The 14,092-nt window shown below is 51.5% G+C and overlaps 1 protein-coding gene across 3 annotated transcripts in view; it reads right to left on the bottom strand.

Annotated features, from left to right (window-relative positions):
* RMND5B (required for meiotic nuclear division 5 homolog B) overlaps window positions 1-14,092 on the bottom strand; it is a 363,293-nt gene that overhangs the window by 287,909 nt on the left and 61,292 nt on the right. The window lies entirely within an intron of this gene.

Raw genomic sequence — 14,092 nt, 5'->3', positions numbered from 1 at the left:
ACACAATGGAATACATTGACACCAAGTGCTCCCAAAGCACTCCATATGAGATGGCTTGTGCTGCAATAGGAAAGGTACACAGATCATAAAAAGAGTTAGAAACTCTGGTAGAACTGCACTGGTAGAAACATGGATCTCAATGCACCCAAAACATGGGAAAGGGGCTCTAGGGGGGCATGGTGTCACTTTACTTAAGCTGAATGGTCCTACCATAAAACAAAAACAGATGCCAGTGTATAGGGAAAACAAAGGGAAACCGCAAGAGAGTGAGGTTCGGAAACCTCGCTCACCTTCAAAGCTAATTAAAAAGAAAAACAAAAATGAAAAAAATTTCACATCTAGCAGTAGTGTTAAGGAATCGTATGATGTAAAGGAAAATTAGCAAAATGAAAATTATCCCCAATATGATTTTTTCCCACTGGTTATCCTTCTTGGGCCTCCTCCGTTCTCCTGCTAGCTCCACTTCTGTGCTGCGTCAGGCCTTCTGTGCAGGGACGGTCTCCAGTCCATTTACCACCCGCTTCTTACCATACCACTGTGGTTGTTCTGCCTTAGTGCTTGTCCCTGCAGTCAAATGGAATAGTGTTGGAACACCATCACCCCTACTTCATCTGCTCCTCAGGGCCTTTCAAGGTCAAACTCACCATAGTCTTCACCGTGGACACCCATGAAATCGCTATTTAATCGCCATTAGTACTCCGAGCTCCCATCTTATGGGATGATGCTTTTTTTTGCTTTTAAGGGAACCAGGCTTTGTACAATTCATGCTTCCCTCGAAAAGAAATTACACATATGTCTTCAAAAGGACCTGACTATTTCTAGGACCTGGGTGTGGGCCATGGGGAGCACAGGTGAGTGAGTGAGATTGAAGTGTGGCATTCCAGTGGAGATTCTGCCTGGAGCACAGCCTCAAAGGACAGGGAGAAGCATGGGCAAAGGTGCTGCAGGCCACCATAAAATGCAGGCAGCCACTTGAGGATTCAATTTGTGTTACCAGTCTCTGGATTGGCCAGTGCGTTCTCCAGCAGGTGCTAATCTATAATGCAATCATAATCGTAGAGCAAAGCGAGCTCTGGAGGCCAATTACAGTGTATGGTATTGCAGTAGGTGTGTAGATGTAGACTGGATGGAACTATTGACCACTATGTTTCTTAAACATCTAGTTAGCTTTGTGTATTCTTGAGTACTTCCTGACTCCTGTGCCCTCCCACCTCCCGACCTGCCCTCCACCCTCCTTTCCGTGTGCTCGCAGAGTCTATTGACTCGAGTTTTCCCCGCCTGCTCCATTTCAATCTCTGGAGCTCGGTAAGTGCGTGCTGGTAATTTAGTGCCATTTTGTTGTTTTTTTTGCGAACCCGTGTCCTGGGAGAAGGCCCATTGCTTCCATTCCCTCCCCGCACCCACTTCCTGACTCCTGTGCGCTCACGTCTCCCGACCCACCCTCCACCCTCCCATTGGCTCCCCTACTGTTCTTAACTGGCCCTCCCAGGGCAGCTTCTGCCCAGCAGCCTCCTTCGGCTAAGGACCCTGAGGCAAAGGAGGCTCCTACAAAAGACGGCTCCAGACCATATCTCCAGGTATCCGCAGGAGAAGCAGGAAACCAGCACACACCAAAAAGTGTGGCATGGGTGGGGACTGAAGCAATTACTTAATTCCAGACAACCCTACCACTCAAAGCTACAAGCCCTACTGTTCTTAATTTCTTCCACCCAGACTGTACTCGCAACAGCATGGAGCATGCCAGACTTGTTTAAATGAGCTGAATATCGCATCTGGACTGTCTGCACAAACCTCACGAACTCAGAAAGTGTGTCTAATAGCATAACGGTGGTCCAGTTCAATTTAGAAAGTGTCTAATAACTACATTATGCCAAAGTTGAACTTAGAAATATGCATAATAGTGTAACTGTGGTCTAGTTAATTTTAGAAAGTGTGTCTAATATCCTCACTGAGTTAAAGTTTGAATTTAGAATGTGTGTAGCCGTGGTCTAGTTCCATTTAGAAAGTGTGCATAATAACCACATTGTGCCAAAGTTGAATTTAGAACTGTCCCTATTAACGTAACTGTCGTCTAGTTCAATTTAGAGAGTGTACCTAATAGCGTAACTGTGGTCTAATTAAATTTTGCCTAATAACCACATTGTGCCAAAGTTGAATTTAGAAGTATGCCCAATAGTGTAACTGTGGTCTAATTCAATTTAGAGAGTGTACCTAAAAGCGTATCTGTGATCTAGTTCAACTTTGAGAGTGCACCTAATAGCATAATAATGGTCTACTTCAATTTAGCAAGTGTACCTAAGAACATAACTATAGTCCAATTCATTTTAGAATACGTGAATACTCCCACCCTATGGCATAATCAAACTTAGAAAGTGGGAATAATATCATCCTGTGGTACAGCTGAACTTAGAAACTCTGAATAATATCAACATGTGCTACTGCCGAACTAGAAAGGTTGCCTAACTGTGACATAGTTAAACTCAGAAAGTGTGAATAATTCCTCCTATGGTTCAGTTGAACTTAGAAACCATCCCTAACTGTGGTATAGATGATCCTAGAGTGTCGATAATATCTTCCGGTGGCTCAGTTGAACCTAGAAACTGTCCATAACTGTGGTATAGGTAAACTTAGAAAGAGCAAATAATATCTTGCTGTGGTTTTTGTTGAACCCAGAAACTATCCCTAACTATAGCACAGGTAAACATAGAAAGTGTGAAAATTAACATCCTGTAGTATAGTTGAACTTGGAGTGTGTGAATCATCCTATGCCAACTATAACACAGTTCAAACTTAACCAAGCCATGAGTCCACGCAACCCACCAAGGTCCGCCGAAAAAGACCTGCTTGCGCCCGTGCCCCTTCCCTCTCGCCCTACCTCCCCATCCCCCACCTCCCCAAACCATCCCGCCCTCCACCACATCCTCAGCTCACTCCACATCCAACCCTCAAGCCAGAACTACCCCATTCCATTCCAGCCACCCTCCACCTTGCCCCCAACCCATCCCCTATCCAAACACCAAGCCAGAGGAGCCCGATGGCGAACCAACCACCCTAAGAACCCTGCCCCTCCCATGCCCTCCACCCACCTTCCCACTATCATCATACCTTCACCCCCGGTGCCCCTAGTAACGGCCCGCCCAGCCTCCCAAGCACACCCTTCATCTCCACTCACCAGCACATCATCATACCCACACCCCTGACCCACCCAACTAAAGGACCGGCCAGCCTTCCAAACAGCCCCGCAACTGCCCACCTGCCTTTCCTCTCATCAACTCCCACCAACCCCCCCCGACCCCACTGTTTCCCCTCCCTAAAAACTGCACGTCTCGCCCTGGCAAGAACAGTAGCCGCATCCCTTTCACCCTCTGACCCCCCCACCCTCTCTCACACACCCACCGCAACAAAAACCCTGAAGAGAAAACGTACCTGGTCTCCCTCAATCTCCCAGTACTCCTCGCCACTCCTATCTCGACCCACCACCTCAATCCCCATCAACACCACCCTCCCCCCTGCCTCACCTTGCCTGAAACCACTCTCCCTTTAATTCTCACCAACCACAACAGAAACTCCCGACCCAAACCCATCCAACGCCACACACCCACCACCACGACCGCCCGCTTACTCTTCCCATCGACCACAGACCACCACCCCTCTCTCCCCAGTTTCCACTCTCTCCCATCATGCCCCTCCACCCACCCCCTCACCACCCATTCGACTCACTGTTCCCCCCCACTCCCATCCTCCACCTCCCACATCATCCTCCTGTACCGAAGTAAGATGCATCCTTTTTAATGCCCGATCTGTAGCAAAAAACAGACACAGCATCTTTGACCTGCTCACCTCAGCCAAACCAGACCTAGTCTTTATCACGGAAACCTGGTTCTCCGACGGCTTTGCCCCTATAGCCAATGAAGCCTTTCTCCCAAAATACTACCTAATCCCACTAAACCGACCCTCTAGAGGAGGACTAGCAATCGCCTTCAAGTCGCCCCAGAGCGGCTGCAGCTGCCACTTCTCTGTTACTCACCACACCAAGATTCGGAGGACTGAAGTGGTGTAACTCTCAGATCAACCAGTCTCGACCTCAGCTACCCTGATTAATAAATTGGTTGGAATAGCAGAGCAGATACAAAGCCTAAAAGAACAATGCAAAGGACAATAAGGAACTAACTACTGAATTAACAAATCCCCTTGAACCCCTAGGGAATGCACCACTGACCTGGAAGGAGATGGTTGAGGAGCCAAGAGGGAAATCCAGTTCCAAGGACACAACATCATCAGGAGAAAATAATAAACAGGAAGGTTAGTTAGGGAGGAAACACTAGATACGGGTTGGTGCAGGTAACTGGAAAGCGTCCTGAACTGCACTTGCAAAAAATACAAATCCAACACAATGTCCAAGGAGGGTAATTTCTTCACAGCAGGAGTAGACAGTCTTTATCCAAGAAGCCAAATCACAGGAAGTTATGACAATGAAAATACACTTACTGAAGCAACTAGTGTCAGACGATGATTGCTTTAATGTAGCCCTTGTGGAAGGAACCAAAAAGCTACAAAGCATAGGAAAACGACTTCTAACAGCCATCGGCAATCCAGGAAACGTTCCGAGTCGTAACAGCTTGTAGGACCAAAATCAGCTGGGCAATCCGTGAACAGTTCAAAGTGGAAGGCCAGGTCGAAAACCAAAAAATTCTAAGCTGGAAGGTTTGAGGAAGGAATTAGCTTGAGGGCTAAACACGTAAGAGTACGTGTAGACTACAATTAGCAGCACCGAGCCCCGAGCGGAACCGGATTAAGAAGGCAAAGGGCGGGGCATCGGTGTACGCTTAGTGCGTAATGCGCGTGTCAGGTGACGCGGACGATACTGATACCGACGTCCATACAGTCTCCATGGAAACCGATAACGCGGCCACAGCGAGGTCTTTCCCCGGACGGTGTAAGCCGTTGTAACTGCCGAGGGAGGCTGGCGAGAACCGAGCTGTCGGAGCTCGGTTCTTGGTTCTAACATTCTCCCTGCATCGGACGGCCTCCTAGTGCACTGATTGCACTTCCACTCTTGCCTGGCTTGCCCCCTTGGGTTACAGTGAGCGGCGCACGTTGCGCGAACAAAATGGATTTTGAAGGTACATTATTTGCGTGGACATGTGCATCATCCTCCTTTGTCCAAATGTTGTACCTGAGCCCAAAATCGCTTCGTTTTCCATTATTGTTTGTGCGAGTGCGCACATATTATCCTTGCTGACTTTGCCATGCCAAGATGGCGGTGCCCTTTGTTCAGGCACCAGAGTGCTGGGGCTGGTATGCATGGGGCCCAGGATTGGCCATGGCCGCCTACATCATGGCCAATGAGGAGGCCGGCAGGCTTGGCAGGCCCTCCTCCCAAGGCCCGATCCTAAGGCCCCTGTCTACCCCTGCCCACCACGGTACACCGCAACGCAGCTTCACGTGAGTCAGTGTACCCCCGCACCCACCCCAATGCCCCCCGGTGCGAGTCAGTGTACCCCCCACCCACCCCAAATGCCCCCTGTGTGAGTTTGTGTCGCACCCACCCACCCCACTGCCCCTGTGTCAGTCCACCTTATCCCCCCTCCTTCCTTTCTTTCCCTCCTTCTATTAATTTCCAGCTGTCTTGCTGCCATCTTGACCCCCCCTCCACCCTTAAACCATATCTCAGCACTTACTCTTATCATCGGTCCCTTGACCATTGATAACAGCTTGTCCGTCCCCCCTTTTCCCTTCCTGTCTTCTCCTCCCACTCCCTCCCCTGGACTATTTTGAACAGTTGACCTTTATTGGATAGTCACTCGTTTTGTTCCTCTCCGTACCCCTTCTCTTCCTCCCCCCCCTACCTCCCCTCCTCCCCCCCTCTTGTCACTCTTGCACTGCAACAATTGTCGTCAGGCATAGTAATGTTACTGCTAGTTTTGTCTCCTTTCCCCCTCCCCCACCTCTCCCTTTTTGTTCCATGCACTTGTACTATCTGTTATGATTTGATAGTTATTTTTCACATTCTGCTCAGTTTCAAGGACTTGTAAGAATGTAATTGTATTCCCCCATGTTCCCTCCCTACTTGAAGCGCTTTGAAACACATTGTGTATAGGCGCTATATAAATAAACAATCAAACAAACACTTCTCTGCCTCAATCATCGACAACCAGCCAACCATCCCTTCCTGCGAATCGCTTCTCGTAAAACTATCCCTCCCCCCTTCCTTCTCCCAAAGCTTCCTAATCATCTACAGATCTCCAGGCTACGACAGACAATTCTCAAACAACCTCTGCGACTCGATAGCCACCATCCAATTAAGCCATCCCACCCTCACCCTTCTAGGAGATTTCAATATCTGGCTTGACCTCCCCACCAACCCTATGACCCACTCTCTGGTCGATTGCCTAGACGCAATTAACCTCCATACCCACACAAACGGGCCAACTCACTATAAAGGACACACCCTTGATGCCATCTTCAGCTCCCACAACCAGATACATCTAAACCCCCAACCACTATCATCTGGTCCGATCACTTCATTGTCTCTTTCACCATTCGCTCACCCACACCGCTCCCTGTACCTGAAACAGAACCCCCAAATCTACGCAAATGCTGCGTCAGTCTCCTGCCCACCCAATGAACACCTAACCTCTGACGCCTTTGACTCATGGCTCAATACCTCATTAATCCCACTCACCCACTCTTGCAAACCATCAGCACGCCATGGCCCTTTTCCCAGATGGTTTACACCAGAACCGAAGACCGCAAAACAACTATATAAATCCCTCAAACGCAAAAGGCGGAAAGACAAACCCCCCTGAGCAGATCCACCTTGGCCCGGCACCATCGCCACTACAAAGCCAAAATCCGGAAAGCAAAAAAAGCCCAATACCACTCCCAAATCCTGAACTGTGAAAACCCCAGCAAAGAACTCCACAAAATCATCTCTGAATTCACCAAACCACCATATACCATCACCCAATCGACCCCCTCACAATCACTCTGCGACTCACTCTCTCTCCACTTCTACACCACTGCTCTCGAAAGAACAAATTCTCTAATCAACAAATTGGCCCTCCTCCACCCACCACACAATCATCCCACCCTACCCCCACCCCACCACCTGCAACTGCCACCCTCCTGACCTCCGACTCTTTCACGCCACTATCAACTGACCAATTTCTCAAACTTTCTCTGCCCGCAAACCATCCGGCTCCCCACTAGACCCCTGCCCAGACACAACCTTCAAAGAAATATTCGCATCTACCTGCGCAGGAGAACACGCAAGAACCATCATAAAGGACTCCCTCTCCTCAGGAATTTTTTCCCCCCCCCGACGCGTTCAAAACCACTCATGTCAAGCCTCTTCTAAAATAAATCCTTCCTTCGACCTTCTCGACCCCAAAAACTACCGCCCCATCTCTAACACCAGGTTCCTTGCTAAACTCATTGACCGAACTGCCTACTCCCAACTAAATGCCTTAGTCGAAGCCAACAATCTCCTAGACCCCGCTCAATCAGGTTTCAGACCCCGACACGGAACCGAAACCACCCTAACCTCAATCTGGGATGACCTTAAAAACACTGCAGACTCTCCGGGATGCGCTGCACTAATCCTTCTCGACCCATCCGCTGCCTTTGACACAATCAACCACTCAATCATCCTCGACTGCCTAGGAATCCGTGGAAATGCTCTCAAATGGATAGCATCCTTCCTCACCAATAGGAGCCAAATAACCCTACTCTCCTCCTATGCTCCCCCCCCCCCCCGACCAGTCAATACCGGAGTTCCACAAGGAGCGTGCCTATCAGCCCTCCTGTTCAACCTCTATATGTCCACCCTCCCACAAATAATCAATATCCTGTGCTACAGCTACGCCGACGACACCCAACTAATCCTAAAACTACTCAATTCAAATCCCAACTGCAAACCCGACCACGCTGCCTGCCTCCTTGACATCGATCACTGGATGACCACAAACCACCTCCTGTTAAACCCCTCCAAAACTGAAATGATGGTATGTGGGAACACCAAACTTCTTCCGCATCCCCTACCCTGGCCATCTGCCATGGGCAATTCCCCGACAACCTCAACCTCAGTAAAAAAAACCTTGGATGCACTCTGAACTCTGACCTAACCCTCTCGCACCAAGTCAACAACGTCTCCAAGTCCTGCCACTACCACCTCAAAATTCTTAGGCGCATTTTTCCATACCTCTCCTTTCCCAACAGACTCTCCGCAGTCTAATCAATTGTAATGTCAAGACTGGACCATGCTAACCCCCTCTACCTTAGAGTCCATGCGTACCACCTGACTAAACTACAAAGAGCACAAAATGCTGCAGCCAAACTGCTACTAGCACTTGGGCCAAGCGATCACACCTCCCCAGCTCTCAAAACTCTGCACTGGCTTCCGGTTGCCCGAATGGTGACCTTCAAAACCTTATGCATCTCTCACCGAGCAATGCATAAAACCGGACCACAATATCTTCAGGACAAACTAAAACCCTACCATCCACCACGCACTCTAAGATCAAGCTCTGCCTGACTCCTAGTGATACCAAAAACTAACTCAGTCAGGTTAGGGGGCTCATCATTCTCAGCCCTGGCCCCCGCTCTATGGAACTCGCTTCCACCCCACAACCGACTCACCGAAGACCTCATGCCTTTCCGCAAATTACTGAAAACGTGGCTTTTCCCCTAAAAATCCGACTCTTAAACACAAACAGTATAACAGCAACAATAAACAGTACCTCAAGGTTGCCGAACCAAAAAAGCATTGAGACCTGGTCATGATAAACGTAAAAGCTAAAATGCCAAGGTAAATTAAAACAGATAATCTAAACAGAATTGAATAAAAGGGATGAAAGAAATTAAATGGATGAAAAGAATAAAACGGGTGCAATGGGTGACAGAGGATGGAGCAGATGGAGTGGATGGAACAGATGGAGTGGATGGAAAGGGCGGAGGGGATGGAAAGGGCAGAGGGGATGGAAAGGGCAGAGGGGATGGAAAGGGCAGAGGGGATGGAAAGGGCAGAGGGGATGGAAAGGGCAGAGGGGATGGAAAGGGCAGAGGGGATGGAAAGGGCAGAGGGGATGGAAAGGGCAGAGGGGATGGAAAGGGCAGAGGGGATGGAAAGGGCAGAGGGGATGGAAAGGGCAGAGGGGATGGAAAGGGCAGAGGGGATGGAAAGGGCAGAGGGGATGGAAAGGGCAGAGGGGATGGAAAGGGCAGAGGGGATGGAAAGGGCAGAGGGGATGGAAAGGGCAGAGGGGATGGAAAGGGCAGAGGGGATGGAAAGGGCAGAGGGGATGGAAAGGGCAGAGGGGATGGAAAGGGCAGAGGGGATGGAAAGGGCAGAGGGGATGGAAAGGGCAGAGGGGATGGAAAGGGCAGAGGGGATGGAAAGGGCAGAGGGGATGGAAAGGGCAGAGGGGATGGAAAGGGCAGAGGGGATGGAAAGGGCAGAGGGGATGGAAAGGGCAGAGGGGATGGAAAGGGCAGAGGGGATGGAAAGGGCAGAGGGGATGGAAAGGGCAGAGGGGATGGAAAGGGCAGAGGGGATGGAAAGGGCAGAGGGGATGGAAAGGGCAGAGGGGATGGAAAGGGCAGAGGGGATGGAAAGGGCAGAGGGGATGGAAAGGGCAGAGGGGATGGAAAGGGCAGAGGGGATGGAAAGGGCAGAGGGGATGGAAAGGGCAGAGGGGATGGAAAGGGCAGAGGGGATGGAAAGGGCAGAGGGGATGGAAAGGGCAGAGGGGATGGAAAGGGCAGAGGGGATGGAAAGGGCAGAGGGGATGGAAAGGGCAGAGGGGATGGAAAGGGCAGAGGGGATGGAAAGGGCAGAGGGGATGGAAAGGGCAGAGGGGATGGAAAGGGCAGAGGGGATGGAAAGGGCAGAGGGGATGGAAAGGGCAGAGGGGATGGAAAGGGCAGAGGGGATGGAAAGGGCAGAGGGGATGGAAAGGGCAGAGGGGATGGAAAGGGCAGAGGGGATGGAAAGGGCAGAGGGGATGGAAAGGGCAGAGGGGATGGAAAGGGCAGAGGGGATGGAAAGGGCAGAGGGGATGGAAAGGGCAGAGGGGATGGAAAGGGCAGAGGGGATGGAAAGGGCAGAGGGGATGGAAAGGGCAGAGGGGATGGAAAGGGCAGAGGGGATGGAAAGGGCAGAGGGGATGGAAAGGGCAGAGGGGATGGAAAGGGCAGAGGGGATGGAAAGGGCAGAGGGGATGGAAAGGGCAGAGGGGATGGAAAGGGCAGAGGGGATGGAAAGGGCAGAGGGGATGGAAAGGGCAGAGGGGATGGAAAGGGCAGAGGGGATGGAAAGGGCAGAGGGGATGGAAAGGGCAGAGGGGATGGAAAGGGCAGAGGGGATGGAAAGGGCAGAGGGGATGGAAAGGGCAGAGGGGATGGAAAGGGCAGAGGGGATGGAAAGGGCAGAGGGGATGGAAAGGGCAGAGGGGATGGAAAGGGCAGAGGGGATGGAAAGGGCAGAGGGGATGGAAAGGGCAGAGGGGATGGAAAGGGCAGAGGGGATGGAAAGGGCAGAGGGGATGGAAAGGGCAGAGGGGATGGAAAGGGCAGAGGGGATGGAAAGGGCAGAGGGGATGGAAAGGGCAGAGGGGATGGAAAGGGCAGAGGGGATGGAAAGGGCAGAGGGGATGGAAAGGGCAGAGGGGATGGAAAGGGCAGAGGGGATGGAAAGGGCAGAGGGGATGGAAAGGGCAGAGGGGATGGAAAGGGCAGAGGGGATGGAAAGGGCAGAGGGGATGGAAAGGGCAGAGGGGATGGAAAGGGCAGAGGGGATGGAAAGGGCAGAGGGGATGGAAAGGGCAGAGGGGATGGAAAGGGCAGAGGGGATGGAAAGGGCAGAGGGGATGGAAAGGGCAGAGGGGATGGAAAGGGCAGAGGGGATGGAAAGGGCAGAGGGGATGGAAAGGGCAGAGGGGATGGAAAGGGCAGAGGGGATGGAAAGGGCAGAGGGGATGGAAAGGGCAGAGGGGATGGAAAGGGCAGAGGGGATGGAAAGGGCAGAGGGGATGGAAAGGGCAGAGGGGATGGAAAGGGCAGAGGGGATGGAAAGGGCAGAGGGGATGGAAAGGGCAGAGGGGATGGAAAGGGCAGAGGGGATGGAAAGGGCAGAGGGGATGGAAAGGGCAGAGGGGATGGAAAGGGCAGAGGGGATGGAAAGGGCAGAGGGGATGGAAAGGGCAGAGGGGATGGAAAGGGCAGAGGGGATGGAAAGGGCAGAGGGGATGGAAAGGGCAGAGGGGATGGAAAGGGCAGAGGGGATGGAAAGGGCAGAGGGGATGGAAAGGGCAGAGGGGATGGAAAGGGCAGAGGGGATGGAAAGGGCAGAGGGGATGGAAAGGGCAGAGTGGATGGAAAGGACAGGAGCAACTGATGGAAGCAACGGATGGAAAAGATGGAGTGGATGGAGTGGGAGCAACTGATGGAAGCAACGGATGGAAAAGATGGAGCGAATGGAGAGGATGGAGCCGAAGGATTGGATGGAATGGATCGGGTCGAGTGAGTAGCTAGAACGAATGAGTACATGGAACAGATGGACTACACGGGATGGACAGAATAGATGGAGTGGACGGAAGTGATGGAGCGGCCTCAATGAAAACTACCATATCACACTACCACGCTTACGCTCTCCTATACACCACCGCTCAACTAGAACACAGCGATACTATGACACATTCAGTACAGCTGTTCTCATATTAACACTTGCCTCTTACTCCTCAAAATCCTAATGAAACTCAGCCAGCTGAGCACACACCGCCAACCTAAGCGTCTCTTCAGTCCTAACGCAGCCAGAAATCACTCTGGGTATCAACCCACCAGGATGAACACATATTCCTGACCTCCCAACCATCACACCTACCGCTAAGAAGCAGCTATCAGGCAAATGCCACACTAGCTACACACATATTCGGTGCACCCATGCACCTTATGTCTCTCTCTCTCTCTCGCTCTCTCTCTACTGACTTGAACTATGGTTCCCGAGGGCGTTCAACCTACCAGTGCTTTGAGATCATACCAATGATACATAAGGCGCTATATAAATGCAAAGTAACATAACATAACATGGAAGAAGAAAGAAACTAAGACTATGCAGAGTGGATGAGGGAGAAGGCAGAGAACTGGGAAAACTAGGTCACATGTTAAAGTGTGTGGACATCGCACTTTCAAAGTAACTTGTTGAAAGTAACAGGGTGATAATAGAATGTCAAGCAGTTTCGGTCAGCTCATGGGTTGAGCAACAGTTGCACAGATATATGCAACCAGCAGGTCACAGAACTATGTTTTTCATCAAAAGCATTTGTCTGTGTGATAATGTAATTTTTTTCAAATGTGCACTCGTCAATATGATGCACCGCCCCCTACAAAATTAAGATTTAGATACACTAAGCTAAACTTTGCATTGTCTCCACATTTTTCAGTAGCATTGAACAGTAGCGGGGGCGTGGCTTGAGCTCATGCCGTGAGGCCGCTTTCACCCGCGGCTCCTGCCCCGATCCTGAAAAGATCCTGCGTTCTTTAAATAAAAGGCGAGAACGAGCGGCTTGGCCCGCACTGGTGGCTCCGACAAGCGTTTCCCCAGCCCCCGGACCGCACAAATCCTAAAATCGGAGTGCGGGCGGGCGGAGAGACGACGGCAAACCCGAGACCCCCCTGGGCTTCAAGATGGCCGACACAGCCTTGGCTCGGCAGTGAGGGGGAGGAGCGGCTGGAAGTTCGACTCCGAGTGAGCACGCCGACACACCGAGAAGGCGCAGCAGAGGATATCGGGGAACATAGAGACTGGCCCGCCTGGACTCTTCTGTGTGCGACTCGTGTGGCAAAGAGGGCCTTTGTCCTGATCGAGGGCTGGCGGGTGCGAGCTGGAGGGATCTGGTACACACGGGAAGACGCCGGAGGGGATAAGAGGTAAGTGGCGCGCCCGCATGTCTGAGGCCCACCCCGAGAGAGTCACACCACGCGCTTAGGGGCTGGGACCCGGTGACTACTGGACACAATCTGTCGCGGTCACCCATGCAACAACGAATGACACAGGGCCGGGACATTATTTGTCGAAGGAATTGGATGGGACAAAACATTGAAACAAGGCACTGGGGGCAGCGTCCCAAGGCACACTGCATGCTACACTACACTGGGGGTGAATCCTTCCGCACGGACTTGAGGGCACCAGAGCCTAGATCCTGGGGCCTATAACCTATATAAACTGCGAGCGGCTGGTCCCTAGACGCAACACGTGAACCACTAGGTGGAATACTACCCTCGCAAGAGTGCCACATCCCTCTGCACTCTTGACCACCACTGGGGCCATGCCGTCCACGAAACAAAAAAAGGAAACAACAAATAGACTCCTTAAATGTCGCCAAACAGAAAGGGCAACCACAAACCACCCCAGAAGCACAAGCACAACCTGCAGAGAGCCCTGCGAGCAGTGACAATCAGGTGCTCGAAGCAATTGCAGCCTTACGTACCTTCATCGACACCAGGATTGGGGAGATCAAGTCGGACATGCAATTGATAAGACAAGATATGAGAAACCTCACGGAAAGAGTCACCGCGGCCGAAATGAACCTGAAGGAGACAGCAGGAACCACTAGCGACCTTGAGAGGCGACTGACGGAGCTCCAAAAGGAAGAACGCAGCGCTGGAAGCCTGAGCAGAAGACGCCGAAGGGTGAGCCCGGCGTAATAACATACAGGTTCTGGGGGTTCCGGAGGGAATGGAAGGGCCCAAAACAACGGACTTCATTGAAAACATGATACTCCAGGAGATTGGAGCGGAGAAATTATCGCAGGGGTTCACGGTGGAACGTGCCCATAGATCACTACAAAAAAGGCTGCCTCCGGGTTCGCATCCGCGACCCATGATAGCTAGGATACTGAACTTCGCTATAGGGAAATCATTCTGAGGGTCTCCAGAGGGGGAGGAGAGATCCGCCGGGATAACGCCAACATAGCAATATAGCAATATAGCTCAACGCACGGATATGAATCCTTAGACCTGGTCAACGTGTGGCGAGAACTCCACCCAATGGACAGAGCGTACTCGTACTCCTCTGCCCCCCACGCCCTGCGCA

Source organism: Ambystoma mexicanum, chromosome 3p (genome assembly GCF_040938575.1).
Source record: "Ambystoma mexicanum isolate Mex_15411 chromosome 3p, UKY_AmexF1_1, whole genome shotgun sequence".
NCBI lineage: Eukaryota > Metazoa > Chordata > Amphibia > Caudata > Ambystomatidae > Ambystoma > Ambystoma mexicanum.
This window is presented reverse-complemented; position numbering and strand designations above follow the sequence as displayed.